We start from the raw sequence: 11,091 nt of genomic DNA, 5'->3' as shown, positions 1-11,091 counted from the left end.
GTTAATATTGAGATGTGAGGGTTTCATTCTGTTCATTGTGCTATTTGTTGCCTGTATGCCTTGTTTCTTTTTTTAATTTTTGTTTTCATTTTTTAAATTGTGGTTTTGTTTTATAGGTTCCTGTGAGATTTATGCTTTAAAGAGGTTCTGTTTTGATGTGTTTCCAGGATTCTTTTTCAAGATTTAGAGCTCCTTTTAGCAGTTCTTATAGTGGTGGCTTGGTAGTGGCAAATACTCTCAGCACTTGTTTGTTTGAAAAAGACTGTGTCTTTCCTTCATATATGATGCTTAGTTTCACTAGATACAAAATTCTTGGCAGATAATTGTTTTACTTAAGGATGCTGAAGATAAGATCATAATCCCTTTTAGCTTATAGGGTTTCTGCTAAGAGATCTGCTGTTAATCTGATAGCTTTTTTTCCCTTTACAGGTTACCTGGTACTTACTCTCACAGCTCTTAAGATTCTTTCCTTCATCTTAACTTTAGATAACCTGATGGCAATGTGCCTAGGTGATGCTCTTTTTGCAATGAATTTCCCAGGTGTTCTTTGTGCTTCTTGTATTTGGATGTCTAAGTCTCCAGTAAGGCTGAGAAAGTTTTCCTCTATTATTTCCCCAAATATGGGTTCCAAACTTTTAGATTTCTCTTCTTCCTCAGGAACGCTGATTATTCTTAGGTTTGGTCATTTGACATAACCCCAGACTTCTTGAGGGCTTTGTTCATATTTTCTTATTCTTTTTTCTTTGTCTTTGTTGGTTGGGTTAATTTGAAGACCTTGTCTTCAAGCTCTGAATTTCTTTCTTTTCCTTGTTCATTTCCACTGCTGAGACTTTCCAGAGCATTTTCATTAAAATAAGTGTGTCCAATATTTCCTGAAGTCTTGATTTAAAAAAAATTTATGCTATCTATTTCCTTGAATATTTATACCTTCATTTCTTGTATAGTTTTTTGGATTTCCTTGCATTGGGTGGGCTTTGCCTTTCTCTGGTGCTCTCTGGTTAGCTTAATTAACCTCCTGAACTTTTTTTCAGGTAAATCAGGGATTTCTTCTTGGTTTGGATCCATGCTGGTGAGGTAGTGTGATTTTTGGGGGTTTTAAAGAGTCTTGTTTTGTCATATTACCAGAATTGGTTTTCTGGTTCTTTCTCATTTGGGTAGGCTCTGTCAGAGGGAAGATCTAGGACTGAAGGCTGTTCAGATTCTTTTGTCCCAGGGGGTGTTCCTTTGAGTAGTACTCTCCCCCTTTTCCTATGGGTATGGCTTCCTGAGAGTCAAGCTGTAGAGATTGTTATCGCTCTTCTGGGTCTAGCCACCCAGCAAATCTACCAAGCTTCAGGTTGGTACTGGGGCTTGTCTGCACAGAATCCTGTGATGTGAACCATCTATGAGTTTCTCAGCTGTAGATACCAGCACCTGTTCCAGTGGAGGTGGCAGGGGTGTGAAATGGACTCTCTGAAGCTTCTTAGCTTTGGTGGCTTATTTGCTCTATTTTTGTGCTTGTTGTTCCCTTCTATTTTTGTGCTATTTTGTTCCCTTCTGCTGGGAAGTGGAGCTTTCCAGAGAGCATCAGCTGTGATAGTATGGAGAGGAACTGGGGGTGGGTGGGGCCCTAAAACTCCCAAGATTATATGCCCTTTGTCTTCAGCTACCAGGGTGGGTAGAGAAGGACCATCAGGTTGGGGAGAGGCTAGGCATGTCTGAGCTCAGACTCTCCTTGGGTGGGTCTTGGCGTGGCTGCTGTGGGGGATGGGGTTGAGGTTCCCAGGTCAATAGAGTTGTGTATCTAGGAGGATTATGGCTGCCTCTTGTGAGTCATGCAGGTTATCAGAGAAATAGAGGAAAGTGGCAGTCACAGACCTTACCTAGCTCCCATGCAATCTAAAGGACTAGTCTCACTTCTACCATGCCCCCACCAACAGCACCGAGTCTGTTTCCAGGCAGTGGGCAAGCAGGGCTGAGAACTTGCACTTGGCCACATAGCTCCTAGCTGCAAAAGAAAAGGACTTTAGTTCTTCCCCCACCTGTGAAGTCTACACACCAGACTCGCCCTCCCCTGAGCTCTGGCCAGGAGGCTTCTCAACCAGTTCAAATTGTTACAAAGTTCAGCTGGAGATGTCCTTCTCCCTGTGACATTTTCCCTGAGCTGCTGGCAGCCCTCCTGAAGGATCCTTGTGATTTCAGGCAGGAGTGGCTTGCTTGGGGACTCAGCAAGCTCTCAGGTCCTTTCCCACTGCTACCTCTACTTATGTATTTCACTCAGTTCTTTAAATTGACTGAGCTCCAGGTAAGGTCAGAATCTTCTCTCGCAAATAAGACCTTCATTTTCCCCAGTGGGGGTGTGTGTTCAGGGGTGGAGGAACTCCCTTTCCCACTTCTGCAGTTTGGGCACTCACAGTATTTGGGGTGTCTCCTGGGTCCTGAAGGAGTAGTCCACTTCCTTCAGAGGGTCTGTGGGTCCTCTCAGGATTCTTGATTTATTCCTACAGTCTTTCCAGAGCTAAAATTCATGATGTAAGCCTCTGCACGCTGCTCTGTCCATCTGAGTCAGAACCGCAATCTAGTCTTGCCTTCTCTCTGCCATGATGAAACAAATATAAATATTCACATTCTTTGAAAAACCCTGACAGCTACACGTGGTGATACCTAGCAGAGCTGAGGTTCCAGATATAGTGTCTTTACTAGCTCAAATCGATGGAACGACTGGCCCCTGGCATAAAAATACCTTCTTTTCTTTTTTTTTTTAGACGGAGTTTCACTCTTGTTGCCCAGGCTGGAGTGCAGTGGCGCCATCTTGGCTCACTGCAACTTCCGCCTCCCAGGTTCAAGCAATTCTCCTGCCTCAGCCTCACTGGAATTACAGGCGCCTGCCACCATGCCCAGCTCATTTTTATATTTTTCGTAGAGATGGGGTTTCACTATGTTGGCCAGGCTGGTCTTGAACTCCTGACCTCAGGTGACCATAGAGATCCACATCTGTGGAAAGAGTATGATAGATGCTTGCCCAAGGGTGAGAGGGAAAACTTGTGAAAGTTCAAGAGCCTACAATATTGAGGTTTATGGAGGACCAGTGGTCTAAGTTATATTGGGATATCCATCTGAACTAGGAGAGAAGTTACTGTACCTTATACCACTCAGAATGCTTTATGTTCCTCTTTGGATTATTGAGGCAACATCTACCACAGTTAGGCATGCTGCACCAACCTGCTGACTGGGTACTTTCATAAGTTGACAGTTTTGATTGGAACCTGAATTAAGAAAGAACTCTTTGACAGTTCAGGCTGCAGTTCAGGCAGTCTTGCCACATGGACCCTGTGACCAAGCCAAACCAATGATCTGCTCTGTCAGTGGCAGACAAAAATGCTATGCAGAGCATCTGGCAAGCCCCAGTAGAAGAATCACAAGACAGACACCCTCGAATTTTGGAATAAGGCTATGTTCTATTCTGCCAACAGCTATTCATTAGAAAAAAGATCCTGACTGCGCCAGTCTTGGAACAGATTGAATTCTTGACCATAGGATATCCAAATTGCCAAACTTCTGGTTTCTGATTCACTGACCCATAAAATTGGATGTGCACAGCACATTGCATTATAAAATGGAAGTAGTATATATCAGGGGTCAGCAAATTGTATCTATCAAAGAGCGGATAGTAAATATTTTAGGCTTTGTGGGCCATATGGTTCCTGTTGCAACTATTTAACTCTGCTGCTATGGCACAAAAGTACCATAAACAAGATGAAAATGAATGAATATGGCAGTGTTCCAATAAAACTTAATTTTTTGACACTGAAATTTGAATTTCAGCTAATTTTATATATTATGAAATATTACTCTTATTTTGATTTTTTCTAGTCATTTAAAAATGTAAAGCCCATTCTTAGCTTGCAAACAATGCAAGCTACAAAACAGGTGGCAAGTTGGATTTGGCTGATGGGCTATGGTTTGTCAATCCCTGGTATATATGAAGCCATACCTGTGCAGGTCCAGAAGGTACAGCAAACTGTCCTAGAAGAGCCAGTGGTTCCAACTCCCATCTTGCTCCTGCTCCTACTGCTTTGCTTTCAACCCTCCCTATGATGATTTAACTGAAGAGAAAAAGATGTAGGCTTTGTTTATGGATAGATCTGTCTGGTGTGCTAGCAATAGGAAAATAGGAATGACTGCTATACCATGATCCCACTGCTGGTGGCTTCAACCTCGAGCTGTACATACAGTTGTCCACTTTGTATATGGGGAGAAATGGCCTCAGAAGTAGATCTACATTCACTCAAGAGCAGTTGATAATAGTTTTTTACATTCAGGAATTTGGAAAGGACACTACTGGAATATTGATCACAATGTGGAAGGGGAGAGAGGGATGTGGATGGGTTTCTTGGAATGAACAGAACATGAAGATATTTGTATCCCATGTAAATACCCATCAGAGACCATTCATAGTGTAAGATCCTCTCAATAATCAGATGGGCAAGATGACTTATTTGGTCATTGTCAGTTACTCTTTTTCTCTAGATACCTAAGTACATGCTTAATAGGCTATGGTGACAGGAATAGTGGCTGTGCATAGGCTTACCGACTGTGTCTAACCATCATCAAAGTTGCCTGGCTATTACTACTTGCAGAATGGTGTAGACATTAACAGACTGTAGTTACCAAAATTGTCCATTAGTAGTTAAAATTGGCAAGAGAATAGCAAGAGATACCACAGGGACCACTTGAGTGACAAACATGTTTCTCTATGCCAAAACTATTTAGTAGCAACTTCATATTTTTATAGTGATTAGAGTCAATCATCCCTTCCACTATGTTAACTCCTTTGGTGCCTACTGCCCTACTGGCACAAAGATCCCAAAGTTACCAGATGCCAGCTGTAGATTTCAATTTAGTGAGACTCTTAATGTGTACCCCAATAATGAGGGCCTCTGGACTCACAGAGCCTTGCAGAGATAAGAAGCACACATTCTCCAAGTGGGTTATGAGGAGTAGCAGTAGAAAGGGACACTCCTGTTTTTAATCCCTGATTCTCTGACCAACATATCCCACTGGGGATAAGCATTATATCAGCATTGGTTTAAGGTATGTACTGCATCCTGAAGAACAGCAACTCATCATCAAAGAATGACATCTCTAAAATGGTCCCTTAGTTTCACCTTTAAGAGTCCACTGTAATGCTGTATCAAGCTGCCAGGCCCTGGATAATGATGCCTATGATAAGACCAATGGAATCCATGGTCATGAACTCACTGACCTACTGCCTTTGCCAAACAGTGTTCCTTCGTACAAAGTGATGTGAAGCAGGAACACATTAGAAAACCTGACACTCTGGAGCCCTCATATAGGTACCAGTCAAAGCATCATAAGCAGCAAAGTCAAACCCATGCCTGGAAAGCATGTCAATCCCTGTCAGTGTTTCCAGTGTGGAAGGGGTCCAATAACTTGCCATCACTGGGCTAATTGGGTTCCCTGAGGGATATACCGAAGTGGGGTCTCAGCACTGCCTCTATTGACAGCAGGCCACACAACATAGCAGTAGAAGTAGCTAGATCAGCCCTGGAAAGAAGAAGTCCAACTTAGTAGGGGCCTGCATAGCATTTTTTTTTTTTTTTTTTTTTTTTTTTTTGGCCACCGTGGCTACAACTACGTGTCCAGTGTACAAACATAGATGAGTCTGAGGATGGAGCCAGCAGGCATCTACTGTCTGACTCTTCCTTTCCACTTAGTTGTCTTGTGCCTCACCTTCAGTGGAGACTGGTGGGCATTGATGTGTGATATCCACAGTACTCCCCTTTGGATTTTCAGTAACTGCTCTCTCCCTTCATTTTTCAGGCCTAGGGGTAGTTACAGCTCCTAGCCCCTGGGTTCTCTGCTATCCTTTACCTTTTCCTGCACCATACCCACGACTGTGTAAATAGTTCTTTTGTTAAACCTACCTTGAATTATCCCCATTTACTAAAATGCTTCTTGGCTTATCTCCTTCAGTGGTGCCTCCATAAGTGATATTTCTGAAAGGCAAATTTTAGTACACCCTTCCTCTTCCTAAAATTCCTAATGGCTCTCTGTCACCTACAGAAGGATGTTTACATTTCTGGCATGGCTGTCTATTTAAGGAGCACTCTCCAGCTACCTGACACCATTTCCTCCTACACATTCTGCCTTCCAGCAACACCGAACGATGTACAGCCCCCAGAAGAGATTCTCCTTTTGCTTATTAAAACATGAGCTAGAGTTCTTGTATGTCTATGATCTGTTTCTTTCTTGGGCTTCAGAGTAGCTGGTCTAAATCATTCTCCTTTTGGAGTAAAATCTTCCCTTCTTCCCTTGGATGTCATCATTTCCTCTGAATTTTAATCCTTACTTCTTTCCCCTGTAGAAAGTCTCCCTTGTGAGAGTGGGGCAGATCCTTTTTTGAATTTCTGAACTGCCATGATACACTAGAGACTCGTAGTAACTTAATTATTCCTCTTATTCCAGCTAAACTCTCAAGAAATCTCTGAGCAAATAAATGATCAGATTGGGGTTTTAAGCCCACATTTATTTTAAGATGCAACAAATTAATTAAAAATTAATTTGATCAAAATCCAGAATGTATACAAGTTAAGCAAATAGAACTGTGCATACCATCATGTATTGTCTATGAGTTAAGCTAGTCTGCTGCTTTCAACACCCTGAAACTGGATAGAGAGCAATAACTGACTTAGGCCAAAATAAAGTTAGGTAGCCAGTATAAATTGATACTCTTTTATTCTATAAAACCTAATATACATACAGAAAAAAACTCTACAAATAGGCTTAATTTTTAGTTCAGGTTATAGTGCCAATAGAGCTACAATTGCGGGTTTATTTAATTCTTATAATTGGTTAGTATGAGCCATGCTGCTCTGTGGCCCCAGACTGTGTCTGGACTTCAGAAATAGCTGCTGCAAAATAAACATCTGCTTTTTGTATAAAAAAAAGTGCTGCGAATTATAATATGTGTGTTTGGATACAAAGAAAATTAGTATATCTTTTCTATCTCTTTTTATACAAAAGACATAAACAGGACCAAAAAAGCAATAGATACAGTGTCTAAGAGCTCTTTTTGATAATGATTTTTCCATTTTCTCTTTGAACAAGCTTCTGAGTACCTCCCTTGTACTTCCATAGGCAAGAGTAAGAAAGAAGCAGAACAGATGATTCGTGTTACGTGACTTGGAGTTTGTAGGCTTCCCCATAGCTCATTTGGCTTTTAGTCCAAACACATAATACAAGAGCAAATATACTTGCATTAGCATCTTTTATCTTGTTTTCATGTGATTTGGATAAAAGTGAGGAAGACTGGATTGCTTGCTGGAATTCAGGGGGAAAATGTCAGTTTAGCCCAGTGCAATCAATCAGCATGAATTCTGTATTTCAAGAGCAACATATCCTACTCCACTGTTCAATTCCAAATAATATTTAATTGCTTTCTGAACCTCTTCCAACTTCAATTAGCGTTAATTTGGTGTGTAACTAAATGCATTACCCTAAAATAATTAGGAACGGCACAGTGTCCTCCATAACATATGTGATTTGTATTAGCAGCCTTGGTTCAGAAAAGTCTTAAACTGGGAAACAGATTCAAACTACTCAAAATGCTCTCTCAAACCCCCAGTTCCCCTCCCCACACACAAGACACACACACACACACACACACACACACACACACACACAGGGACTTAATTAGCAGTAGATTCATTTAGTCATTTATGGTGCACAGGCTCTTACTGGTTATGTAGGATATGGTCAGATGCCTTGGTGTGATATACTAGGCCCTCCATGATCTGACTTCTACTTCATCCTACACTCCAATTCCACCAGTGTGACATGGTTTTCTCCCACACCTCTGTATTTTTGTTTTTGCAGTGCCATCTCCCTTAAATGCCCTCCCCATCTAACTGAATCACTTGGCCTCCACCTCCCCACACTTTTATCCCTGCTGGACTGTGGTTTGGCAGTGGCTTTGCTCCTCTGACCAACACCACAGCTCCCATGGTTACGGCTTTCACTTGACACCCTTTCAGACTGGGAGTGTTAACTTCTTCCCATTTCTGTTCATTCTTGGGCCCTTCACCATCCCTGTGATTTCCTTTAACCCTCCCCGTCTCTGTAAATAGTCCTTCCAGTAAACAGTTGTCATGTAGCCTTTGATTGTACTCTCTCTCTCTCTTGCTAGGACAGACTAATATAGTTAGGTTCTTTATGACACCACATCTTTGGGTGGAATTAATGTTTTGTGCTCTCACTGAACTCCTCTCAGACTTATATCATAAAACCATATTCAGTTGCCCCATTTATTAAAAAGTTAACCTGTAATGTTAGCACTTTGGGAAGCCAAGGTGGGCAGATCACTTGAGGCCAGTAATTTGAAACCAGCCTGGCCAAAATGGCAAGACCCTATCTCTATTAAAAATATAAAAATTGGAGAGACAGTGGGACAGAGGAATGGGAAATGACATAAGGATTGTAGACACAAGGTTTCAAGATGGCAGTGGCTGAGGGGTTGACAGGAAGGCTGAGTTGAAAGCCCTTACCAAGTGAAAGAGGTCAGGAATCGCCCCTTCCCTACTTCTCACAGTCCTGGGAGAACAGCAGAAGTGTTTTGCTTTTCTTTTTTTTTAATGAAGAAGTAAACTATACAAATTGTCAACATGGGAAGGAGATCTACAACATCTACCAAGAATGGAAAATTTATGAACCCCACAGACCAAGCCTGAAAAGAAGACTGGAAGAGAGAATTGAAGAACAAAAACAGCTCATGATGGTTCGAGCTGCAGTTTTAAAGATGAGGGATCCCAAACAGATTATCTGAGACATGGAGAAATAGGATGAAATGGAGTTTACCCCAGTGCAACAGCCACAATTAAATGAGAAACTACTGAAAGACAAGTGTAAAAAGCTGTGTGAAACTTTTGAGCGTATTCTACAACTATGTAAAAGAGAATCCAGATATTAACAAAAAATTGAGAAAGCTAAAGTAGATTATGAACAGAAGAGGGCTCAACTTAACCAATATTTTGATGCTGTCAAGAATGCTCTGCATGTGGAAGTGGAGAGTATTCCTTTGCCAGATGTGCTGCATGCTCCTTCCAACATTTTGATCTAGGACATTCCACTTCCTGGTGCCCAGCCACCCTCCATCCTTAAAGAAAACCTCAGCCTATGGGCTTCCAACTTGGGCAGTTTCTAACCTTCTTCTTCTTGGGACATAGTGCTCCACATTTGCCCCTGGCAGAAAACCTCTTGGCCCTCTTTGTGGTCTACCTCCTTCTCAAGTTGTGCAGATGTATGGCTGTAAAGTGGGTTTTGCCCTAGATCTTCCCCCCATAGGTGAGATGAAGACACGTTGCATAGTCTTGAACTTGCCCAGTGAGGTCATGATGATGATGTTTTTAGCACCAGATGATGGCTGCCCTGAGGACATAGATGAAGATAAGCATGATGACAGTACTGATGACAGTGACACCGACAGATCAGATGGAGAAAGTGTGCACTGTGATGATGGTGAGAGAGGCAACAGTGAGGAAAAGAAGTTAGGTCTGAGTGTACAGTTTGCAGATATGCCTGGAAAATCAAGGAAGAAAAAGACAAACATGAAGGACCTGACTCTTCTTCAAGCCATGAAGAACCTGCTTCATATGGCAGGTCAAGAAGTCTCTGAGGAGGGATGGAAAGTAGAGGAATTTTCAGAGGACAATGATGAAGATGATTCTGATGACTTTGAAGCAGAAAAGCAATTACAAAAACAGCATGAAGAGGAATCTCATTCTGATGGCACATCCACTGCTTCTTCACAGCAGCAGGCTCCCCCACAGTCTGTTTCTCCTTCTCAGATACAAGGATGTCCTATGCCAGGACCACTATCTCTTGAATCACCACCTGCTTCACTATTATGGCCTCCTGGGCCACCTATGGGCCTTCCCCATGGACCACCTCCAGGAGCTCCTCCATTTCTGAGACCACCTAGAATGCCAGGACTCTAAGGGCCTTTACCCTGACTTTTACCTCCAGGACCACCACCCTGGCCCTCCCCCAGGTCCTGCTGGTCCCTCTCCTTGGGGATCCCCACCAAAGTTACCTCTGCCTGCACCTCCGGGTATTCCTCCACCTTGTCCTGGCATGATGCACCCACTTTTGGTGCCTCCCCTTGGACCTGCCCGCCTGAGCTTTTCACACCAGCTCCCTTGTCGAACCCTGGGGTTTTAAGTGCCCCCCCAACTTGATTCAGCAACCCAAGGCAGATAATATGAGTGCAGTCACCATTGAGAAGAAAACCACAGCAAACATCACTGCCAAACCACAGATAACTGATCCCAAGGCAGAGATTACTCAATTTGTACCCAATGCACTGAGAGTATGTTAGATCCGGTGCTTCTGCCTGTCGCAGTACAAACTAAGGATGATGTATACGAGGCTTTCATGAAATAGATGGAAGGGCTACTGTGACAGCTTTTGATGCCAGAACAGGCTTCTGTTCACAACAGTGGCCCATGGAGAAAGAGGCTCTTATTAAACTTAGATGAAAGAGCTGTCAGGGTATTTTCTAATTTCAGTTCAAGGAATATCCTAAAATTTAGCCTTGTTCAGAATTTGCTGCACATAAAATAGGGTATTTCATTCAGAATAGATCAGTTATTGAAGCAGTCCTGCTAACATGCATTCCCTTTCACACCAACATTTGCATCCTGTTTCTTCCCCTTCTCCAGTTCTTTGGAAATTTGTGATTGGGGGGATCTTAGTTACTTATTTGTTTTGACTGTCTTCTTATGTGCTGTGGGCACTGGAGTAGAGATTTCTGAAAAGCCAGTTTATTTCATCTTACCTTTTGTGTTTGAGTTATTTTTTTTAATATTTTCCTGTAAATATTTTGTAATATTTTACTTGTAATGAAATGGATCACAATGTCATTTCCTAATACAAGGCAGGATATGTGGAAAGAAAATGTACAATTATTTAAAATTATTTCCCATGGACAAATATGTGTGTGTGTGTGTGTGTGTGTGTGTGTGTGTGTGTGTATAAATTAACCTAGTGTGGTGGTGAGCACCTGTAGTCCCATTTACTCAGGAGGCTGTGGCA

At 42.2% G+C, this 11,091-nt stretch overlaps 1 pseudogene; it reads left to right on the top strand.

Moving 5' to 3' along the window:
- The first annotated feature begins 8,663 nt into the window (after positions 1-8,663).
- On the top strand, positions 8,664-10,458 carry LOC105713481 (WW domain-binding protein 11-like; annotated as a pseudogene).
- Positions 10,459-11,091: the final 633 nt, after the last annotated feature.

Source organism: Aotus nancymaae, unplaced genomic scaffold (assembly GCF_030222135.1).
Source record: "Aotus nancymaae isolate 86718 unplaced genomic scaffold, 86718_ANA_hifiasm-v0.15.2.pri h1tg000020l, whole genome shotgun sequence".
Classification (NCBI taxonomy): Eukaryota; Metazoa; Chordata; class Mammalia; order Primates; family Aotidae; genus Aotus; species Aotus nancymaae.
The sequence above is the reverse complement of the archived record's forward strand: the minus strand, read 5'-3'. Positions and strand labels throughout refer to the sequence as shown.